Raw genomic sequence first — 25981 nt, forward strand, 5'->3', positions numbered from 1 at the left:
GCCGAGAAGATCTGGATAAAATGCAACGTTAACGTTGGCGTTGATATAACATTTGTTTTTTGTGTATAACCTGACAGAGTCATGGCTGCCATGGCAGAATGTAAATACTATCACATTGAAAACTTCAACACTGACGGGTCGCCTACTTACTTCAGTGCATTCCATTTAAACGCTCGTAGCATTAAAAATAACATGAACAGCTTACGCATGTTTTTGGGTAGCCTATCGATAAAATTTGACGCCATATTGTTCACAGAATCTTGGCTTTCTGCAAACGATGACCGACCAAATATACCAGGATATAATTATCACGGAATTACGTGGTCCACTAACCGTGGTTGAGGTATACCTCTGTACATCAAAAATTGTATTACTTGTGATGTTGTTGAACTAACTTGTATTACAGCCAATGTAGAGTGCCTAGTAGTAAGACTTACGAATGTTGTTATTGCAGCAGTTTATAGACCACCATTAGGACTTAAGTCCCAATTCTTTGAGTTCATGGAAACTTTGCTGCCTAGTCTACACTCAATGCGCGCATCCTTTTTAGTAATGGGCGATGCGAACATCAATATGCTCAGTGGTGACGCATCCAGTGAACATTTTCAAAACATCCTTCGTACTTTTGCCTGCGCAAATCTGATTACGTTACCTACGCGTATTACTGGAACTAGCGCCACACTTCTTGATATCAGTATCGCCAGCCTTCCTTGCGACCAGTACTTAACAGGTGTTTTTTCCCTTGATATCAGTGATCATCTCCCGATTTTCACGTTTACACCAGTAGCGCCCAAAAAGCACAAAAATAACAACCCAATTTATCGCGACATTAACTCCGCTTCGCTCAAGAATTTTTATTCTGATACTGAACTGATAGCATGGGACAATGTTTACGCCGAAAGTGATCCCGATCAGGCCTTCCGTATCTTTGTCAAGAAAATCATAGCCTGCTATGATTTTCCATTTCCAAAACATTTCCCTTTGATACATAACACAAAACGAAGCAAAAGAATACGCAAGCCTTGGATTACAAACAGCTTGCATAAAAGAATAAAAGCCAAAAACAAAATGTACCATAGATTCGTTCAATCACGTGATGCTGCCTTGCTCACAGAATTCAAATCATATCGTAATAAATTAAACGCTGATTTAAAAAAGGCTAGGATCTCCTTCTATCAGTCCCCGTTTGCTAAAATATACAACAGTCCAAGAAAATTATGGCAGGAAATCAATAACTTGTCTAATAACTCTAAGGTTCAGTGCTCAATTAATATTGCAGCTTTTGCTCAAGGCAAGACGGATGAAGACGCCCTAACAGAAATGAACGAATTTTTTTCCAACGTTGGCGACTACGTGTCTCCGAATAGCCATAGTGATTGTACTAAAACGCCACAGTTTGCACGTACAAAACTGGTTAATTCAATTATTCTTTCATCGGTTACTGCACAAGAAGTCACAAATTTCATTTCCAGAATTAAAAACAACGTCGCCGCCGGGTTGGATGGCCTGAGCGCTGTCCCTATTAAGCATGCGGCGTCTATTATAGCCTTACCGCTGACATTCATAATTATACAAATGTTAGAGACTGGTATATTTCCCTCTGACCTTAAACTGGCACGTATAACCCCTGTTCACAAAGGTGGAGCAGTCAGTGATATAGCAAACTACCGACCAATATATGTTCTGCCCATCTTGTCCAAAGTTTTTGAGAATGTCATTCATACACGGCTCAAAAACTTTCTCACTAAATACCGCGTTGTGAATTATTCACAACACGGCTTCCAGAAAGGGAAATCTACCTAAATGGCGTTATTACTAATCACGAATCAAATTCTTAGCAAGATAGAAAACAGACTTTTTACTGTGGGATTGTTCATTGATTTAAGAAAAGCATTTGATTGTGTAAATCATAATATTCTGCTGTCAAAATTGCATGACTACGGCATACGTGGCGTCGCCCATGATCTCATAAAGAACTATCTTTACAATAGAAAACAGTGTGTGAAAGTCGATGGCTTGTCATCTCCGACTACTGTGGTAAAACATGGAGTGCCTCAGGGGTCGATTCTAGGGCCCTTATTGTTTAGACTTTATATCAATGACTTATGTGATGTGCCTAATTCTCCCAAACTGGTCATGTATGCTGATGATACTAATATTTTCTTTTCCGCACCAACTTTAGCCCACCTAGACACAACAATAAACAATTACCTAATTAACCTTGAACAGTGGTTGAACTCTAAGAGATTAACCTTAAATATTAAAAAAACTAAAGATATTATTTTTAAACCTCTCAACAAACAAAGCGATTTCGAACTCACCCTAAACTTTCAAGGAATGGCCCTGCAACGCGTTGCATCTGAAAAATTTGGGGGGGGGGGGAGGGGTTTGGTTCGAAGAAACAATGTCTTGGAACATGCACGTTACTAAGCTCACGATTGAATTAGGCCAAGCAGTTTGTTGCCTCTACAGACTGAGGGAATTAATTCCAATTAGACTAAAGAATGCAATATATTATGCTAATTTTTACTCACGTCTTTCATATTGCACTTTAGTGTGGGGCACTACAACAACCACCAACTATAACGAACTGGAGCGGCTCCAAAAGAAGGTATTAAGAATCTTTGAGAACTTTAATGAACACCCCAGCCTATTACCCACTGGTCCCCTATTCATTAAACATAATATGCTTAAAGCGTCTAAGTTATATGACTATAAACTATCTCTTTATATGTATAAAAATAAACTCCCACACAATACAGAACATTCCCCGTATGACTACAGCATACGTAACAGGCTAATACGAGTGCCGCGTACTCGTACAAATTACGGTATATCTAGGCTGGGTTACTGCATACCAACACTATACAACCTCTTAAAATTAATTTCAGTGCCCCACTCGGCACATTTAAATAGGAGGTGCGTGATTACCTGATGAAGCAATGAACTTTTTCTCTTTACCCCCGGCTGCTACCTTTTCTGCACTGTTTATGGATTCTGTGATAGTGTCCACCGTGTATGCTGCGTTTGTATGAAACAAGTTCATTTCTTCTTCATAACCTCTGTATGTATTTACAATTGTTCGAATTTGTGAAATCCACTGCCTGCTGCTCTCTGTAGACCCCCAGGTCCCGTCAAGCTGTCTGCGACAGCTTCTTGCCTTGGGGCCCCCAACTAGTGTGTTGGCAATAAAGTGGATTCTGATTCTGATATCAGATGGAGAGCTATCGCGATTTTCGTGACGGCGCGTGACAAACAGGCGGAGTGGTGGTGGTCCAAAAAAGTTTTTCACCAATCGCAGAGGGCTGATTGCAGAATTGGAATAGAAAAGTTTGGAATTGTTTTACGTTATAACGCCCTCATTTCGGCGTTTTGTGTGCTTCCAAAATTGGGGTGGGGAGGAGTTGGAAGAGGCAGGTGTAGGTCAGTGTAGTGCATTTTTCGCAAGCCCCGTCATGACAGGTATCACCGAAAGCTGGGCACGCGTAATGATCAAGTGGCTTGTGCCCACCACATCCGGTACACTATCCTTTTTTTCCCTCTTCACTTGTGCGTATTCCATTCTCTCCACCGATGTGCGCCGCTTCAACACCGGGTAGTACAGCGAGGGCTCAAATATGGGCTTGTTGGTATCGTATCGTAGAGAACAACACTGACAAAAGATTACATAAAATTCAACAGAGGCACTTAAGAATGCTTAGGTGTGAGAATGCGAAAGCATTACAATCGCTTACGTCAGATGTTTTAGACTGATGTTTTAGACATGCATTAAAGTTCTTTTTGTTGAATCGGTGTCTGTGTTTGCCTCTACCTTGGCCACAGGCTGGATACATTCGGACCAGTTGGCTGCAGATCGATGAATTTTATTTTATGCCTAATGGTAGGTCTGTCGGGACTATGTCGTCTTTTGTGTTCTCTTGCTTCGTCCTCTGAGGCGTGCTTTGAGGCGTCGGTAATGAAGCGCTGCATTTCAGTGGGCAAATGACCTTACGAAATGCTCCGTCTGTACCTTTAAAATGACATGCCAGTCCAGATTTTTTTTTTCAAGTATAAAATAAAGGGAAATTTGCGCTAGTATCCGCGGTCTGTTCGGAAAAGCTTTTTTTTATCTACTGAAGAAAGATATTTAGGGATAAATGTGTGCCACAACAATCCGCGATGTATTTAATTTCATTATTAAATGACATTTTCGTAAAATCGGAGGACTATCCGCCCAATCATCTGCACAATGGTCACCACGCTTTTGTTTTATGATAAAATAGAATAAATACTCACAATTTGTTTTATTAAGCACCAACTGGAACAAAATTTCCCTTTGGCTAAATTGGTAATGGATGACTTGGACGTATTACTGAATCAACCTTCGCAAATGTGCACGGCTGGTAAGTGTCCAATTTTCTTTAGTAGGCGGCGTTGATGTAGCACCTAAGCGACGATGCCTGCCCCCGGTGGTTAGCGGAGATGACGTCAGTACGTGGCCTCAGAGATTTTTCAGCGCTTGGCAGACAGCTACGGGTGGCTTCCAATCTCGGAGGTTATGGCGAACAGACGCGAGTTCTCAGTCATGCATAATTTCAGGCGAGTGGTTATGGCAGTTGCGGTATCGAAGTAGCAGCAACGGCGTGATCAGCGTTGGCTGCACCATCCCCATCGACACACCCTGCCATCTTTTTTTTTCTGGAGGGAAATAAGCAGAGATCAGAACTTTTTTAAAAATGGCATTTTTTTTTCTTACGTGCTAACGGCGACTGTTTAACATTAAGTACGAACTAGGGATCTAGAAACATTTTGGTGGCGCACTTAGTGTGCATATAAATGGTTATGTCTATTGTCATGCCCATATGTGATTTTAGGAGTCTAAAAATGAATTTTTTCGTACTTTGTCTTGGCCTCAGTGTGCCTATATTATAAGCAGTTGCAGAAATCCGCTGAAAGCAGTCGAATATTACCACAGACACTTTGCAGCTTTAAGGGCTGTTATTAACAGTTTTCCAGCATACTAATGAGAAGGGCTCAAATGTGACATGGCACCGTGTACATACATTTCAAGGTGACATAGTGTACATTTTTAGATGACATCATCGACAAACTTTAATGGTGCGGCGTAACTGTCACCTGAAACGTGGGCCCCATTTTGAAGGTTCAGTAAAGGTTCGGCATCTATCCCAATCATGTTGTTTATAGAGATGGTTCGACACTTCAGTCTGTCTTGGAGAAATATGTCGCATATTTGGTAGTCAAAGAACTGGCAAAGTTTCTGACCAGCGAACACCTTGAAGTCCAGAGGGCACTGTATCATCAAACATTCCGACGAACGAGTACATGCGGCTAACTTCAGTGGACGTTAAGCGTTGGTTTTCTAAACATGAAATATTCTCCGTTAAAAATAGCGCATGGAACCCAAAAATCTCGATATCGTGCTTGTTTCTCAATGTACATCATTTCCCGTGGTGCTTTGCTACACAAGATTTCATATAAATACTGTAGCCACTGAAAAATTTATTCAGCAAAATAAAACAGGGTTTTTGTTGGCTAACTTCTTTTAAAAATTATGATGTATCCTCAGTTTAACAGCAGAAATTCTATATAACTGTGTCTATACATACCCAAAGGACAGTATCTGGCGTCTATTAAACTACAGCTTAAATGCTAGCTCTAGTGCCTGTTATAGGCTCCTAAAAGAGAATTTTTAGTGCATAAACATCCGGTCTTAAGTATTCAGCGCGCTATGATGGTGACAACGGGTTCCTATACCAGGCAACCAAAGTGGAAAGAAATCCATTGTCCACTTCGCACTCTGAAATAAGCCGAGTGAATACCAGACAAGTGAAGGACGAAAGAAAGTGTCCGCTATCGAGCTTGGATTCTCCGAGTCGCTGCCATTTACGCCAATGACCACCTGTGCCAGGAAAGCAAGCGTGTCGTCGCGCAGGCGATGTCAAAGAGCGTGAAATCAATTGGAAGTACGTGTAGGTGCGGGATGGGTATACTTATGTGTGTAAAGCTGAAAATTGTAGCTTGAAAATATCGAGCTTTAATGACTTAGCTAAAATGAGCTAGAGACATGGATGTCCCCACGAGTTGCGGTGAACATTCATTAATCAAAACCCTAAGTACCAGATAGACTTTCTCGCAAGAATGAAATTACCCTTATTTATTGTCATATGAATTGTCATTGCCTGTACGACAAGGCTGTTCAAATACACTTTCTCTTTAAATGCCTCAGTTCTTCGTTCCACGTAAATATCTTTAGCAAAACTTAGTACTGGGATTCTGTAGATTCGGTACTAGAAACTTACACTCACTTTTAATATAACCGGTCAGCTAAAAGGGTTGGCGCGGTATTTCTGTAAATTATTAATTCCTTACCCGCAATAGGATTGTTAGGAATACCGAAGGTATTGCAATGGAAAAGGAGAAAGGCTACAGAAGTAGTCAGTTGTTTTATTAAACACGCCATCTCTTTTGAGCAAACTATTATGATGGTTATTTCAAATTTTCTTTCGGAGCAGAATTTGCTCAACCACTATTAACCGAGACCGTGGAGTATTTTGCCCGCCGGGCATTATGAGAGATATACCTCAAATGTTTAGCTCCTCAGATGGATTCAACGAATATTTTACTGGGTCCTTAAAGCATTCATTTGGTCTTAGCAAATAGCCGTAGCTATGAATAACTTCTGTACAAGGCGCAAACCACTGCTACTAACTACTGTTCATCCTGTAGATGCTGCTCTCGATCTTAACTTTCCTTTATGCACAGCTGTTTACCGGTGAATCCTTGTACTGACAGTACAGACAACGCTGGTGACTTTCAGTTGCTCGTACAGCGCTTGTGTAGTAATTCTCTCTTCTCATCTGACCACCCTTTTCTCTTTGTCCTCATAATTTGAGCCATGGAAACGTAGGTTTGGATTTACATGTCCCATTAAACGAACTGTGCATGGCGTCCGCTTCTACCACCCTTTATACTGTCTGGCCTGCCCAAGGTAATAGAAACCCGCAGAATGCCGAAAGTGTGTAAGGGAGATCCCTGAATGTGCAATGCCGTTTGAATGAATTCACGTGGGGCTATCTTCCGCCAGAAGGGCGGGTCCACCATCTCTCAATTACAGTGTGGAGGGATTGTGGGAAGGCTAAACCGCTTACTACAAGGTGAACTAAAGATTTGTTGCTGCAAAACGTTTCAATACGAAAGACGGGCCAGGGTGCCTATGGTGGTAATGTCAAGCATGTGGTGCGTTCAGGGGAGGAATAAGAAAATACATAACTTCGTTGTGCTCTAAAACGGCGTACAAAGGAGTAAAAATGGTGTGAGTACTTCGGCTCTGCGATGGACAAGAATGATATGCTAGCAAAACGAATCTGCCTAATCCACGAGTCGAGGGTAAATTAGAAATGGCAAGTCGGTCTCACGCAGTTCATGCCAGCACTGGTCCACTGAATCAAGGCAACAAGAAGGAAAACGAGATGGCTGCTGACATGTGCTGCTCTCCATTCACCAGGCACTTTGTATGATCTCGATTTGGCCGACGCTGTCCTAGGTTTCATAGGCCCTACAAGAACATTCGATGTATTGTTAAGGACCCTGTGAAATGTGAACTGCTATTATCGCATTCGTATTAACGTGGGTGTAGTGGCATATCAGGTGAAAGACGTTTGTTGTCATCAATCAATTAGAAGGCTCCACAACACAAATCTTTGAAGCAACGTAACCATTTCGGTCTGTAGCGAGAGAAGCATTTCAGGGCAGTACAGTGGAGACTTCCATACAAGCCAGCCTACGATAATTTCTGGCCCATCTGCGCTTTTGTTTTGACTAAAAGGAAAAGTAAAAACTGAGGACAACTAAGCACTCTCATGAGTTGTGAATGCGAAAGCAGGAATGTCAAATTGAACGCCCCTGAACGGTCCTTCAAGTTTTACACTGCGAGTAATGTACCATAGCACTACGGGCTGCCCGAGCCAGCAAAAGCAGTAGTGTCTAATTGAAAGCCATTTAGCGGACCTTCGAGTTTTGCGCTGAGCGTAATTTACGCCAGCAGTAGGTGCTTCCCGAGCCAGCAAGCAGCAGAAGCTTGCGCTGCCAACGCCGCACGCCACCGACGTCCTGCACGACTAGAGACGAAGGAAGCAGCCGCGGCCACCAAGGCCTGCAGGCGCGCCCAGCAGTGGAGCCTATTGGGGGTGAGAAAGAGAGAGAGAGGGGGGGCGATACGGACTTCGCGCCGGCTACTGAAAGAGAGAGGGCGCCACCCGCACGGACGCATCATTCGACTTCCTCGCCGACCACTACCCATCTCACCCCACGGCGTCGCGTCACCGTATCTGTTCCGTCGAAGCGTGCTTCTGACGTGGTTCGTCGCAGCAATGCCCTCCTCCTCACGCAACATCTGGCGCGCTATCCCTGTAGCAGGTGTTCCGTTTTGCCCGTTCTACTGCGTCGAGGCGTGCTCGTGACGTGGCGTTGCAGCCAATGAACATTTAGCTGCTGTTTCGTTGTTACAGACGCCGGCCTTTTCGCTCAATGGGCCATTTGATGATTTCCTATCACAATAAGGAGCCACTATAGAGGGAGTCTTGCACAAAAAAAACTTTAGTCTACGTATCCGACAAATGACGAAAATACTCTGTGCATCGCCATAGCTGAAGAAGTGAAGATCTACGGAAATCGTTGATTCTGGCTAATGAAATCAATATATAAAATACAACTATGAGGGCACAGTCACTGAAAATATCGCGTATGTGAGCGTTATCAGCGACTAATCCAGTGGTATTCCCATTTTATATCCTGACTGACGCTAGCTGGGACACTCCGTATATCCACCTTTTCCGGAGCATTCCTGCTAGTCCTTCCTCTGCTGCTTGCCTCCAAGCAACCAGCAAAGCGACGCCCACCGCATACGAGCTAGCGGAGGACACACGACGGCTTATGCGATTTCTCAGGTCATGGGGGTCTACCGAGAGGGATGCTTGCACACATTGCGTTTCGCAATTGATCCCCCTTTCTGACCAAGTGATGATTAAGATTACAGAAATTTTTAGACACTACGAGAAAGAGCAACCTACAGAATTCAAATTTTCGGTACAATTCACCAAAAAGTAGCCCTCATTTTTCAAAATATGAAATATCTCCTGTTTTCGCTCCTGCCGGGAAGCAAGTAATAGTGTGCCTCTTATTTAGGAACACACTGAAAATGAAAGCGTCAGAAGTGACACATGCCTTTAGGAAAATTATGTGGAAACTTTACTGGCGTTGTCTAACTATGCGCAAGCATACCCCAAATTTCAGTTGGCCCACCCGAAAAGTCCAAATTGCCACACCCGCAAATTTCAAATTGGCGCACCCCCAAATTTCAATTGGCCCACAGCCATACTTTATGTTTGCGCACCCACAAGATTTCAAAATGGGCCACCCTCTAATTTCAGTTGGCCCACCCCTAGTACAGGCTGCCCCATGAATTTTCTATGGACCCCTATGTATATCTATGTGTATGCATACATCTGAGCATGTGAATATTCTCCGATCATTTTTTTTTTAACTGTTCCTTATTACTCATAAAGCTACCAATCGTCTGTATTTCCACTATTTATTATGTCAATTTAATGTCATTGCAAATGACGCATTCTTGCGCAGATACAAGGAATTATCCTTTCCGCGTGACAGATAGATTTTGCTGTGGTACTCGCTACAGGATGCTTAGGCAAAAAAAAAATTCAAGTCAAGGCAAATTCCACAATGGGTTAGTTGGTTGGACATAATTAACACAGTTGCGTAAAGCGACTAAGGGTAAGGACTTAAGCGAGAAAAAACGAAACACGATACCCCAGGTGTCGTGTGTTGTGGGAGATACGGGGTTCTCCTCCGTACTCTTGGGACAAAGGAACGACAACACAGTAGTGCAAACAATCACAAGGGCATTTATTGCACCTTTCATAGATCAATGCCTGCTAGCCGAGTTGCTATCCCCAAAACATGCCGATGGGCGCGCGACAAATCTAGAAGTCCGACTTACCGCGACCGCATTGCGAGCGAATATATTCGCCTCATGCTAGATCCCAACGCCTGGTCGTTCGCGTGTACAGTCACGCGAATGGTGGCACGTTCGAAGGCGGCCACGCGAGACGGTCTCGCAGAAGCATGGTCGGCGCACGCGCGGGCGGCACGTCCGCTCCCGCTCGCTTCCCGAACCCAAAGAGACCAAGCGCCTTCCCTTTCGGCGCCCAAGTAACCCCGCAGCAGCGCGACAGTCGCGCCATCTCTCGCACCGCGCTTGTACCACTCCGACCGCCAGGCCACGCGAGCCGTGCGGGAAAACAGCATATCAGGGGATGCGCTATGCGGGAAAAACATCAGGGGACGCGCGAGAGTCGCGCATCCCCACAGGGTCTCGCTTAAGTCCTGTCCCTTCGTGGCTTTGCGCGACTCTGTTAATTCAAGTCAATGTTTCATTTGTATTGAAATAGCTCTGCACGTTCCATCAAGACCATTCTCACGAACGTATCTATGGTAAGGCGTAATTTTGATCGTAATAAGACACTGAGACTGCAGCGCTATGTAAGCTACATTTGTACAAAGATTCAGCAGTTCCAGCATTTATTAGGGCAACGATTTCTGGCCGTAAGGCACACCAGTCATTGGGCGCGGCTGATTATAATACTTTATCTGGACCTCCTCTTCGACCGCAGGTTCAATATAGCAAGCTGAGTGCGTTTTCCAATACGAATGTAGCGGTCCCCAAAAAGTGCGCATGTTTCAAGTAGCGCACGCTGATATTTGTTAGGGCGGGAACTGCACCGAACCAGACCTTCTCCGCAGCGCGAGCGTGTATGGCGAATACCGCGGGTCGTTCGCTACAGCGCGTCCCGAGTGAACTAACGCAGATGAGCGACAGTGGTGCAGGAGCAGAAAGGCAACTAGTTTTATTGCCAAGAACGGTTTTGTTCGTATACAGAGAATTGTATGACGTCACACAGGGCGGAGTACAATTTACCATAGCACCATATCGCTCGATAAGACAAAGCGACACACAAGAGCTTGCGCTACGACGCTCTTTCGCACTTAAATTAGGTTCGCACTTCACTTCCTAAAGTCCTTATGCCTAAACCTATCCGGCGGACGTCTCTCACGGCCCCTTCATCGAGGCTTGACTTCTGGCTTGCTTGAAACTTCTGTGCTCTGCTCTGTTGGGTGTGTGTCCTTGTGTGAAGGCGCTATTGGTGCCGTTGTCGGAGAGTCGGTTGAAGCCTGAGGAGTTGGACGCTGCATAGAGTTGCGCAATTCAGATTATATGGGTTGTGCAGTGTCCATCAGAAGTCTCGTAGGGGTAACTACGGGATCTTGATCTGGCGATTGTTGCTGCTCGGCCAGGCGCATCGCGTCGGAAAATAGCTGCAATTGTTGAGCTGAAACAGGTCTCGCAAAGGAGTTACGCAAGTGGTCAGCATGAACAAATCTTACTTCACCCGCCACATTCACAAGGTATGTCACTGGGCTCACAATGTGCGTAACTACGCCATCTTGCCAACCCCCATTTTCAGCGCGAACGAATTTAATAAATGCCTTGTCACCCACTCGGAATGCACGCTCGGTACCCCGGTGCTTGTCTTTGTGCCGCTTGCTGCTCAGATGCTTGTGGATCATATCTTGCTGGAAATCGGGTTTGAGGAATGACCACTTTGTCTTAGGTTGCCTCTCTAAGAAGAGCTGTGCAGGAGTACTTCCCGTTATACTATGAAGTGTGTTTCGATAGCTCATCAAAAAGCTGCCAAACACTTCGTTTTGCGAGACATCCGATAGTAACTGTTTCAGCAATGCACGCTTCGTGGTTTGCAGCAGACGTTTGGCTGCCCCGTTCGAAATAAGGCAATGGGGTGGCGTTCTTGTTGTTTGTAGCTAAGAAGCGCCCGAACTCTTGCGATACAATCTGAGGCCCATTATCACTCATAATTTGTCGGGAAATCCATATGCCGTAAAAACATTTCAAAATTTGGGAATCATTTGGCTTGCGATGGTTGAGGTCATTAGCCAGACTTCAATCCGCTTAGAATAAGCATCAACTAAGACTAGAAAGTTAAATTGTCCGTTCACAGCAAACTCAACATGCAGCCTTTTTCAAACCTTGGACGGATAAGGCCAAGGGTGTAATGGTACAGGTTGCGCGGCCGGTTGCACGACTTGACAAACTCGACAGATTCGTACGTAGTCTTCTATGGCTTTATTAAGACCTGGCCACTAAATGAAGCTTCTAGCCAGCATTTTCATCCTTGAGGGGCCTGGACGGTCATCAAGCAGCTAAGACAACACAACCGGTTGCAATGCATCTGGCACGATCACCCTTGTACCCCACGTGACACAACCTTACTCGAGCGATAGCTCTAGACGTCGAATGCAGTACGGCTGACGTTCATTAGGTACCTCTGAAGGCTCGCCACATCGCGTGTACTCGACGACTCTGCATAGTTTATCATCTCGTGCAGTGGCCTTAGCTACGTCAGAACAGTTCAACGGAGTGCTTTCGAATGCGGAAAGGCATTCCGAACTCTCAGACTTGAGACAAGATGATAAAGGTAGACGAGACAGAGCATCGGCCACTTCGATTGCAGCCCTTTTTCGATACTTAAGCGTATACTGGTACGCCAACGTTATCAAGGATCATCTTTGCAGTTTAGCCGCTGCATGCGAAGGGGTCGCTCTGTTTTGTCCCAAGATGCTGACGAGTGGCTCATTGTCCGGGTACAACATAAACTTTCTATCAAAAAGAAACTGATGGAAATTCTTAAGCCCAAAGATAAGCGCTAGGGCCTATTTTTCATATTGCGCCTAAGTTTTATCGGATGACGTCAGAGTCCGCGAAGCACAAGCTATCGGACGCTCTTCGCCGTTCGGAAGCACGTGAAAAATAACTGCTCCAACGCCGTACACAGACGCGTCCCATTGCAACCCGAGCAGCTTGTGTGTGTGTCGTAGTAGGTAAGAGCGCGGCTGTTTACAAGCAGATGCTCAGTCGCTTTGAAAGCATTACTACACTGCTATTTTTACAGTAATCGCTCTCCCTTACGTAACAATCTGTACATTGGATCTGCGACAGATGACACATTCTTCATAAACTTGCTGTAAAAATTGAGCAGCCCTAAGTGTGCTCTCAATTAAGTTACATTTGTTGGCTCAGGTGTGTGCAGGATTGCCTTCACTTTCCGTTCTGTCGGGTAGATTCCATCGGCGCTGACCTTATGTCCAAGGTATGAGACAAAATCTTCGATAAACTTGCATTTTTTTAGCTTTAGCGTAATGCTACGTTCTGAAAGATTGCCTAGCACCCGCTGGAGTGTTTGTTCGCAATCGTCCGCATTCCGGCCTGCAATTATAACATCATATATGTAACAACCAACATTTGGAACACCATGTAAAACTTTATCCAAGCTGAGAGGCATGTCAGGACTTCGTCGAGGCGCTGCAAGTGCTGATGGAAGGTCGACGAAAATATGATGATCTCGTCAACGTAGCATAAGCAAGTCTTCCACTTTAAGCCCCGTAGTACTTTTATTTATTTATCTATTTATTTGTTTATTTATTTATTTATTTGTTTGTTTATAGATACTGCAGCGCAATTTGCGCTGCAGTATGTATAAATAAGTAAATAAAAGTACGGTGCCAGTACGGTGTCAATCATCCGCTGAAATGTGGCGGGAGCATTACACAGACCGAAAGGCATTACGTTAATTCGTATAGTCCATCGGGTGTGGTTTTCCTTGTCTGCTTCGTGCGTGGGGATCTGCCAGTATCCGGAGCGTAGATCAAAGCTGGAGAAATGCTCCGCGCCTTGTAATGAATGTGACACATCATCGATTCGGGGCAGTAGATATACATCTTTACGGGTTATTTTGTTCAAGGCACGGTAGTCTACCCAAAATCGCACTGAACTGTCTTTCTTACACACCAAAACGACAGGTGATGACCAATGGCTTGAGGAAGGGCTGATTATGCTAGGTTTCAGCATGTCGGCAACGTGGGTCTCGTCGATCGAAACTCGAACGGTGCATTGCGCCGATGTCCGAATCACATTATTTGCACCACGAAGAAGAGCTGCACTGTAAGGTGTAGCAACTTTGCATAGACGAGAGCACAAGACAGCGTGAATAATATAAATAGCTGATCCCCTATCAATCAATGCTAGAACTGGTACACTTTATACACACACGAATAAAGTATTGGCCGGGCACGCTGGAGGAATTGCAGTCTGTGCGAGCCATGCAGCTTTCCCTCCAAAAACTGCACCATCTAGTTTTCTGATCGGCTGTCAGGAGTGCGGGTGGCCGCTTGCAGGGGTGATTGTCGAGCGTCTGAGAAGGGAGGGCGAGCGGCAACGCCCTGGACGGTAGTTGCGAGGCGTTTCGGGAGGTGGAGAAAGTGAGCGTTGGGAGAGCCGGCGCTGGTAGCGGCTCGGAGGAAGCAACGGATCTCTCTCATAAATACCGTAGCCACTGCGTTCGCCCTGTTGTCGTCTTCGGCAAAAACGCGATATGTGCCCGTGAACACTGCAATAATAAAAAATGGGGCGGGGCGTAGGCCGGGTAGTGTAAAATGCTGTGGCAGGCGGACGGGGTGCTAGAGTGGCCAGATGGTTGGGAGGAGTAGCAGGAGCAGGAGGCGCTGTCCGAACGAACGCTGGTTGCATAGCCGCAACCTGAGCATACGAGGTCGATGGCGAAGGAGGGTCACAGCTCACAGCGCAGGTCATGGCGGACAGCTCCTCTTTGATGATGTCACGCAAAATAGGAACCGAAGCTTGAAGCTGGAGAACGGGTGTTCTGAGCAAGCCACACGCTTGGAGCTCTTCGCACATGAGAGTCTGAATCAACATATGCAGGCCCGTATTCGAGGAAGGAGGCGCGTCACTGGCAACAGGTTGTAAACGGATGGCCTGCAGTGCGTCCAGGTGTTGGCAAGTCACGATCACATCGTAAACAGTATTCGGATTCGTGATCGCCTAGCGTTGAACAAGACAGGGCAATGCCCGTTTGGATATGGCGAACACGATCAGATTCCGTCATGGTGACATCAACACAGCGAGAAAGGGCGAGGACGTCCTCAATATAAGAGGTGCATGTTTGACCGGGAAGTTGCGTGCGTTCATCAAGCTTCTTCTTGGCGACGTCCGAGCGGACGTTGGGCGCGCCAAAAATCTGCCGAAGCCGGTGTTTGAATGCCGCCCAGTCAGGCAAGGTGCTCTCGTGGTTAAGAAACCAAGTCCTGGCAACGTCACTGAGGTAGAAATCGACGTTGCGAAGCTTGTGCATATCATCCCACCGGTTAGACTCAGTCACGCGGTCATAATTGTCCAGACAGTCGTCATCGTCGTCACTACGAAGGCCAGCGAACGTGGTGGGATCGCCCTTCCGCGTGCTGACGGTCCATGAAGGAACGGCCAGTGGGGCAGAGACGGTGACGCCGGAGGCTCCTGGAGGATCTTCTTGGGGCATGGTGGCGTAAAGGCGGAGCAAGCGGCGACCTGAACGAAGCTCCAGGGAAACTCGAAGGCGTAGAGGACCAGGGAACGACGGTTTATTTGCTGGTCGCGCACTGAAGACGATGACGCTGGCCATGATGATGAATATATACAGATCAAGAAGATGAAGGGGTAATATAATGCTCACAATATGGTTATCACCTGGGACCATGCTCGGGTGTGAGCAAGACGACCATCAAAAAAGACGATACCGCAACGAAAAGTGGCAGACATGCCTTGTTTTGGCGACCCGAAGAGCACGTGGTGAAAAGAGCCACACCGGCGAGCATAAATTGGCCTACGGGAAAATGCTAATTGAAATTAATAAGAAGCTAGCCGAAATACGTGACATACAAAGCAAGTTAGGTTAACTAATCGTATTAAAGAATACGGTGGACAAATTGGAGCTGTCTGTTCAGCATTTGTCTGATCAATATGATTCGGTGCTTGTTGAAATGCAAAAGCATACAACTGAAATAGGCGCCCTTAAAAAAAGGGCAGATTCCATCGGTACATCTAACACCAGCGTGAACGTTCTTGAGTTGCAAAAGCAAGCTAATGCCCTAGAGCAATACAGCAGGCGACAAAATATTGACATCCATGGCTTACCTGTCACCCAGAATGAAAGTTTGCTCGGGCAGCTAAATAATTTAGGAACTAAGCTTACCCTTCCTGGATTGACTAGCTCCGAAGTCGAAGGCGTGCTGCCACCAAAAACTGGCAAAGTTCCCGTCGTACTCGTCCGTTTCGCATAACGTGTCACACGAGATCAATGGATCGCTAAGAAAGCCGAATTAAAGACCGCTAATTCTGGCGCGTATTTCCTTACCAATCTGACGCCACAGAACAAGAAACTTCTCTGGCTAATGAAAGCAAAACCTGAGGAGTATCATTATCAGTTCGCATGGTACAAAAATGGCAAGTGTTTTGTGCGCAAGGTGCCTGGTGATCGATGACTGCGCATCGACAGTGAAAGTGACCTTGATAATATTCGCTCAATGGCTTCTTTTCTTTTATCCCTTGCATTATTTCAATTGCTAGTGTTACTGCTATGGCTATCTTCATCCTCATCATCATCATCAGCCTGGTTACGCCCACTGTAGGGCAAAGGCCTCTCGCATACTTTTCCAACTACCCCGGTCATGTACTAATTGTGGCCATGTTGTCCCTGCAAACTTCTTAATCTCATCTGCCCACCTAACTTTCTGCCGCCCCCTGCTACGCTTCCCTTCCCTTGGAATCTAGTCCGTAACCCTTAATGACCATCGGTTATCTTCCCTCCTCATTACGTGTCCTGCCCATGCCCATTTCTTTTTCTTGATTTCAACTAAGATGTCATTAACTCGTGTTTGTTCCCTCATCCAATCTGCTCCTTTATTATCCCTTAAAGTTACACCCATCATTCTTCTTTCCATAGCTCGTTGCGTCGTCCTCAATTTAAGTAGAACCCTTTTCGTAAGCCTCCAGGTTTCTGCCCCGTAAGTGATTACTGGTAAGATACCGCTGTTATACACTTTTCTCTTGAGGGATAATGGCAACCTGCTGTTCATGATCTGAGAATGCCTGCCAAACGCACCCCAGCCCATTTTTATTCTTCTGATTATTTCAGTCTCATGATCCGGATCCGCGGTCACTTCCTGCCCTAAGTAGATGTATTCCCTTACCACTTCCAGTGCCTCGCTACCTATCGTAAACTGCTGTTCTCTACCGAGACTGTTAAACATTACATTAGTTTTCTGCAGAATAATTTTTAGACCCATACTTCTGCTTTGCGTCTCCAGATCAGTGAGCATGCGTTGCAATTGGTCCCCTGAGTTACTAAGCAAGGCAATATCATCAGCGAATCGCAAGTTAATAAGGTGTTCTCCATTAACTTTTATCCCCAATTCTTCCCAGTCCAGGTCTCTGAATACCTCCTGTAAACACGCTGTGAGTAGCATTGGAGAGATCGTATGTCCCTGCCTGACACCTTTCTTTATTGGGAATTTGTTGCTTGCTTCATGGAGGACTTCGGTGGCTGTGGAGCCGCTGTAGACATCTTTCAGTATTTTTACATACGGCTCGTCTACACCCTGATTCCGTAATGCCTTCATGACTGCTGAGGTTTCGGCTATGGCTATGGCTATCTTACATGAAGCCATATATCAGGATGCTGAATTTTTTAAATATCTTGTGCAGTGCCCCTCTTTTAAGAAGCAGGACAGAATGTCGATTGTCCATTTAAACATACGCAGTCTTAGAAACAAACAACCTGATGTGCTGCTTGGTTCATTAGACCATACGTTTCATTTTTTGGCCTTCACTGAGACTTAGTACGCACGTGCGTTCGATGTAGTGTTTTTCGAAGGATACAAGTATGTAGATGTGTGTAGACCGAATCGTAGGGGTGATGGAGTGTCACTATATATCAAAGACATCTTATATGGGGTGGTTCCTGAATTTTGTTGTTTGCGCACATTATGAATCTAGTGCCGTTCAATGTGCAACGTCTCTGATTGTCTCAGTTTATCGCCCCCATCAGAGGATACTCAATAATGTTTTGGATTTATAACTACGGTTTTTGAATATGCGTCCTGAAGAAATTTGCCTATTGCCCTTGTTGGTGATTTTAGTATTGATCTGCTATTACTTAACCCACATAGTAGACAATTTTTAGATGTCATTCAGTCATTCTCGTGCACAAACTTAATAGGATTACTCACCAGAATAACAACTGTAAATGAAACTCTACTGGACCTATGTATAACTAACCATGATAGAAATGACTTCATTGCTGGTGTGTTAACAACTGATCTGAGCGATCATTTATCCGTGTTTTGTTTTTTCCCTGCGACAAAGAAAGAAAAAAAAATGATGTTAACGATGCTCCTGTCGCATATCGCTTCTTCAATACCAATGCCTTGTCGACATTTTATGCTAGTATTGAAAGTATTGGCTGGAGTGATGTGTAAAGTGACCAAAACCCTAACCTATCGTATGATTTGTTCCTACGACATGTAAAGAACTGCTATGATGCTGCTTTCCCACGGCAATACTATAAAAAGGCACAGAAAGTCCAGGAAACCATGGATTAACATAGATCTTTACAACAGAATTAGAGAACGTGATAAACTATACCATAACTTCATTAGACTAAGAGACATATCTCTATTATATGAATACAAAAAAGTTCGCAACAAATTAAACTCGGATTTGAAGAGAGCTCGTATTCAATATTATCAGGCAAGATGTGCTGGGGTCTGCTGTAAACCCAGGAAAGCTTGGAACTGAGCACGTCTGCTCAGAGGGAAAACAAAGGCTAGCCTTCCAACGACACTAACCATTGACGGCGTTGAGTTCACTGAAGCCGATCTAGCGGACAAATTCAATAATCATTTCCCAACTTCAGGTGCAGCACGTCAGGCAAATAATACAACAAATGACTCTGAACAACACATTTCTTCTTCCTGCGCGCAATATATTTTCTTGGCTCCATGTAGCGAATTAGAAATAGTTACATACCTGAAATCGTTAAGTAAGAATACTGCCGCTGGCTATGATCATATTAAAGCTGACCCAATTAAACATGTTTCTGAATTACTATGTGGTCCACTTCAGCACATCTGCAATCAAGCTTTCGCCACGGGCACCTTTCCTGAAGGCATGAAGATAGCCAGAGTTGTAGTCATTCACAAAGGTAGCTCTCATAATGACTTGAATAACTATCGGCCTATGTGTGTGCTACCTTTATTTTCTAAAGTGTTAGAATATACATTAAAATCATGATTAATGAAGTTTCTTGGCGACCACCCAATGCTTTCCAAGCAGCAATTTGGCTTCCGTGAAAAGAAATCAACCGAAACAGCGCTAATGGATATTAAAGAAAAATTAGTTAATAATATTGATAATAAGCAATACATTCTTGGATTATTTCGAGACTTTAAAAAAGCGTTCGATTCTATTAAGCATCCCATGTTGTTTCCCAAACTCCCACATTCAGGCGTTAGAGGTTTGGTATTAAATTTGATACGCCGTTATCTACCTACAGGGTGCAATTTACTAGCCTAAATGGTTATCGTTCCCAATTACAGCCGATAAAATATGGCGTACCGCGAGGCTCTATCCTTGGACTACTATTCTATATTCTTTATATAAATAATATTGTGAATATACCGCGAACTCCTGACATAGTTCTCTATGCAGACGGCACAAGTATATTTTTACAGGTAAACACTTATTTGAACTTGAAAAGGCAGCTAATAGATGGTTAACTAATCTATGAAACTGGTTGCATTGTAATCAACTTCAACTAAATATACAAAAGAAAAAGTATATTACTTTCAAAAGCCGTAATAAGCCTGATGACTATAGTACCTTTTTTAGATTTAAAAATTGTGCTATCGAACAGATTTCTACTCATAAATTTCTAGGTGTCGTCTTTGAAGAAAACCTGAGCTGTACACCACATGTAAACAAGATATATGCAAATATGTGCAGATCAATTTCTCTATTGCATAATACCAGAACCTTGGTGCCAAAATGGTTAAAACTACAGTTGTACTATGCCCTTGTTCATTCACATATACACTACTGTCTACTAATCTGGGGTACAACTAAGACAAATTGAGACAGGCTAATAATCCTACAAAAAATGGCTGTGCGTTGCATAGAAAACCTTAAACGTAGTGACCACACTGCACCATACTTTTCAAAGCTAAACATACTCTCAATAGATCATCTATTCCAACTAAGGCTTGCTATGTATACACATAGGGAAATTCTGCATGACCCAAACACCCTGTCCACATCTTGTCATCCGACAACTCACAATATTACCTTAGACATAACAGACTTAAAACACCCATGTTTAGAACCAAATATGGTACTCAGACAATCGCTTACATAGTACCTCATTTCCTAAATAATAATCAAGAAATCGCCACTATGATTCAGGAATGCAGGTCTGCTTACATTCTAAAGAAAAAGGTTAGTAATTATCTTTTGCTAAGCTTCTAATGGTACTCATCTTTCCTTGCGGTCTCGATAACTTTTCTTTTTATTTCAGTAGTTTTTTCTCTTACATTTTCTTTCTCCTATTTGCTATATAATGTTTGGTAAAACTGATCAGTATTATTTGCTTGTTTAAATATTTCCTTGTTCTCACGCATTACTGATGATATATTATGTATAAAGTGTAACAATCTTACTTCTTTGTATACTTGATTGCTTGCCGCATACATTTTGTTCCTTTTCTTGTTTCTACATTGTTGCACTGTATTTTCATGGTGTTCCACCCCCTGAGCAATGTACGAGTAGGGGGGCCTTTGTCAGGCCCTTGCATCTGCCTTTAGCCCCCTGCATATCAGACAATGTATTGTCTAAATAAATCATTCAAACATTCAAACATATTAAACGTGGAATTGGGTACGAAGCTATTGTATGTTTTATGGTGCCCTGGTGCATTCAGCTTGTGCAGATGCTTCAAACTTGTATTCTCTAGACAAAAATTGGGCTCAAGCCATAGGAGGAGAGTCGTATAAGTGTAATGAAAGCCTCCTGATAGATATGCTGAGTTGTGCTGGCGTGGACACTTATTGGTTAGCTCTACTGGGTAATGGTGTTAGGGTTATGGGTGCTTTGACACTGTAGGGTCTACAGGATGGTTAGCATTAGAAAACGCATTAAAAAGACTGTAGGGATGCATGTCGTGCTATGGTATAATAATTGGCCCCCGAAGTGACCACCCTTGCTTACACTATGTGGCAGTCGGGTCTAGCTTACTTAACCTGACTGCCATCTACGCACGAGGACGATGAGGGAGGCAAAAAAGGGACCTTCGATTAATGTTTTTGCACAGATGGCTCTTACATTGCATTTTTCTTATCTTGCAGGCTGTGTTACTCAATTACACTGGAAGCATAGCGCGCAAAGGACGATCCACAAAGACTAGACAGGTCAAGCGCTACAAGCGCGTAGGAGAGCGCTTGTCCTGTCTAGTCATTGTGGATCGTCCCTTGCGCGCTATGCTTCCAGTGTAACTATGTTTTACCAACCAGCGCAAGCCTATACTCTTCTGAAGACCATGTCTGTTACTCAAAACTTTCTATGGGCGAATATCAGCATTTCATTCATTTATACCTAATAAGAATTGCTTTGTTCACAGTCGCACTTTTTATGTTATACTCCCGTGACACTAAGCTCACTTGATTTGACGTAGGTGTGGCTGGGCCTGCAGAAAAAGTGTAAGCAGACTGCTGTGTTGCTGGTCAGTGCTGATCTCCACGTCTGAGTTGCTGCCACAACATACAGGTGCCTCTGTGCTTTGATTAATTGACAAGGTAATATGACATGGACACCTTGCACCTCAGAAGCAGTCTTGAGTTTGAGTTTTGAGAAATATGTTAAGAGGACACAAGGGTTGGTCTTGGTATTAAATACACTCATGTTCTTTTTTTAAAGTGCTCTTTTTGCAGTGCTCCTCATGGACATCTTTTCAGAGGATGCTTACACTCCTTAATTGCAAACTGCCATGGAGCTTTTTATGCCTTAAAGTAGCACTCTTTCACGAAAAAAAAAACTTACTTAACGCACAACTCATAAGGAAGGTAAGGGGCTGACAGGACATAACACAGCCTAACAACCATCCAATTTTACTGCTTGCACAGCAATATAAAGCGAGATGCGAAAAGAGGGCAACAGATAAATCTGCAATGCATGTTGCTCGCACAAATGCGAAAAGGACACATGGAAGCGCTACTATGAAAGTTGTTTTACAATGATAAATAAGCAGTCTTGCTATTTGATAATCCTTGGAGGGTGAGCCAACTCGCCGATTCCCTGTCACACATAAAAGGAAAGCCTCACAAATATCGGGAGCCCTACGGTCCTTATACATTGCCACAGTTGCACAGCTTTCAAACAAAATAATGCAAGTGAGCTGTGCACCAACAAGTGACCACGAAATGACCCGAGCATCAAGTTAAAGGGCGTCCGAAACGGTTCGGACAAATTTTGTAGACGCGTAGGGTACAGCTAAAGTTAAGCATTCGCACCCCAATTTGTGTGAAACGTGTCATATTAGGAGAGCTACGGACGATTACAAGTTACCCTCCTCCATAGTCATGCATTTTCTCCTCAACTCGTTCGCCGAGTGATCGAGACTAAGCTCCGCCTTCACTGGCCCTGCGTCATGATGGCGCGTCGTGTCGTCGACTTCCGGTTCTCTACGAGTGAGCGCGCGAAGCCTCTCCAAACTCTCCACCAGCTGCTTGGCAGTCAATCCCAAGCGAGAGCTATCGAAGCAGCGTACGTTGCGAGCATACTGTCGCAGCGCCGATCGTGTCTGGTATTCCGGTAACCACAGCAAGCTGGGCGTTTCGACGGAACGGTTGAGGCATAAACTCAACCTGATGAAGAAACTTTAGCGTAGACGTACGTGAGCTGCCTGATTCGTCTCCACAGTCCATCCACTCGTTGGCGCAGAGCTTAACCAGCCAAACAAAGAGCTCACATTGCTCTAACCAAGTGTAAAACATTTTAAACATTTACAAAAACAACGTGTTAAGGATTGCACTCCTGCGAAAAATTTACACCAGCAGCAACGAAGGATATATTTCGTTACTGCTACGGTGTGGTTGAGCTCTGTGCCACCAGTTGGCTGCACCATGCAGACCATTCACATTCGCACTACTGCTCATCTCGTAAAATGACACGGTCAAACGGCCAGGCCCTCTCCCCTTGCACTTGCGTTTACCCTAATACCGGACCCGCGAAACGCTATTGCGTTAGTAATCTACCGGTGTAAAGTGACGGCCGCAAACGCGCAAATCCTGGTGCCGATGGGATAGCGGCAGTCCGATGCGCTGCAGCCAGGCCACTCATCTCCTGCCTTGCGAGGGATGCGATGTCGCAGCTTGACATATTGCCAGTCGCTGCGTTTGCAGTCCACAACGCCACAAGTCGAATAATAGTGCTGAGGAAAAGACTGAGACTGACTTTGACCGCGGAGCTCTCGTCAAAATGGAAGCACGTTGTAACACAAGCTTACGACGTTTGCTGCGTGCCTGGCGTGCTTAAGTGTAGTGAGAAATTGTTCTTGTGCATTCTTTCTCTTGCTTTTTTATAGAAACGAATTAACTAACATTTCAACTATTACGAACATTTGTTCGCTATAAAGGTGGAAAAATTACCGATGATGCGCCCTGGGCAGCCAGTCGGATAGCTCGCCCTACTGACGTCAATTGGGTCATTTACGTCATATGGGTAGGGGCGGCTGAAAATTCCGTCGAGCAGTATGCTGCGATCGGAAGCACTGTACATCTTTAAAACCTTTTAATTAATTACACGCTTTACGCGGAGCACATAGATGCGTCAGTTAATGATCAGAAGGACCTACTCTAACGACTCAGTACGTTTGTACAAAATGGTCAAAATCGTTTCAGGGTACCTTTAGGACAGTTGCAAATCCAGTCATTTATACATTGTCCTGTTTTGCCGACGTATTGTCTACTGTACGATAGTGGTATTTAATATCCATCAAAACCTTTGTGCTCTACGTACTCTTTCTTGCATGCATTTTCTCCCAGGTAGTGATGCATGCCTCTTCATTATTTACGGGCCTACACAGCAAAGCAAGCTTCTGCAACACCGAGAAATAATTGAAGTAAAAGCCGACGTGAGGCTACTTTTCTCAGCACTGAACTAGCTAGGTTTGTGGTTTTGGTTTACGTTCATTGTTTCGATGGTTTTTCGAGTCCCATACGGCTTCTTTGCTCACATTAAGGCAAACAAGCTTGTGGGATGTGCTTCTGCAATTTGTACAGCGCACTGAAAGTGCAGGTGTGGGCCTCATATTCGGAAGGAAGTGCACTAACGGCACCATTCACGGTGAAAATTACTCTCATTGAGTCAGGCAAGGCACCAGTGTTGAATTTGTTCCCTTGCCCAAAACAGCAAGTTTAGGTTCAGTATAGTTGTAGGAAAACATGTTAAACATAACATGTATGCCTTGAGTGGGTGCATTTGTCTTAGTGTCTGAAGTTATTTTTTCTTGCAACTGTCAGCACTAGTGCTTCCTTAGCATCGGCATGAAGTTGGCATGAAGTTGTGCATCCGGAAAGTTGTCAACAATGACCCTTTAGTTGGCGCATTGCGAAGAAGAGATCAGCTTTGAGGCCCTTCATTTTCTGTTGGCATACTGGTGCTGTCAGTAATTTCTTCTCAGTTTGCTGAATTATCTTAGGCCCCAAGCTGACGCTACTGATCTCTTCAAATGCAGACTTTTCAGGATAAGGATCGTGGCTTTGTTGGTTGTGTGGTTGAAGAAAAGGTGGCACTCACTGGTGGTTATTCTAGATGTGAGCGAAACGAACTGGCGCATCTTGGTTACATCTTGTGTTCAGTTGTGTAGGAGGTAAAGGTTTGATGAAAATTTGTCTCGTTTCTAACGTAACGATAATCACTTACTTGGTCAGTGACCGCAACTTCACAAATCATCTTACTTGACTAAATTAATTTTCTTTGAACCCTTGGCAACACCTTCTAACGAACTTATTGACAGAACATTGTAACTGAAACGTACCGGTTCGTCTCACTCGCATCCAGAATAGAAATCTGTAAGTTCCACTTTTCCTTCAAACGGGCTTGCAAAGCAAATAATCTTAATCCAAAAAGTCTGCATTTGAAGGCATCCGTAGTGTCAGCGTGGTGCTTCAAGGTAATTCGGCTAGCTGGGAAAAATTACTGCTAGCAAGGGCTCAGCGCTGGCAGAAAGTCAAGGGCTTTGAAACTATAGAGCGAACTATAGCAGAGCATTATTTGTGTCTTCTGGGACATACAGCTAAATGTCGAATTCATGGCGACACTAAAGGACCACCTGTGCAGACAGTCTCAAAAACATGATGTATTAAAGCCAAAATGGCCAGTTCAAACCACAAAATTATCGTCAAGTTGTCTTCCTACAAGCCCACTAAGCCTGCAACTGCCATTCTGCACAAAGGAATCAGCACTGTGGCAATTCACACAACCCTGATGAGGGCGATCTGCAACACGGAACTTGCCAACAGCAACCTCTTCCTGAGGCAAGAACACGAACTTAACCTGCCAGAACAGAAGCTCTCTCAGCTTAACTTGGGTGAGTGACCCTAAATTCATCATTATCAAACAGGATGCATTAACAATTGCAAACTGAGGTTAATGTTTTCATTGGCATCATTTTGTGGACAACAGATGAGAGGGGGCCCAGTGTGACTAGTGATCCTGTCCAGGAGTCCGCGATGTCAAGAAGTGTGAAAATCATTTGCATAGGTTAACAATCGTAAATCAAACTTGTGCTGTCACTTGGAACAATACCATGCACGTTAAGGTGTGGTGCCAATTTTTTTAGGTGTAGTGAGAACCTACACTGCACATGTAATTTAGTTAAAAACAAAGTAAGGCAGAATGGCCCATATAAAACTAATGGCAATAATTTTGGCATAAATAGATATTTGCTCA

Source organism: Dermacentor andersoni, chromosome 1 (assembly GCF_023375885.2).
Source record: "Dermacentor andersoni chromosome 1, qqDerAnde1_hic_scaffold, whole genome shotgun sequence".
Classification (NCBI taxonomy): Eukaryota; Metazoa; Arthropoda; class Arachnida; order Ixodida; family Ixodidae; genus Dermacentor; species Dermacentor andersoni.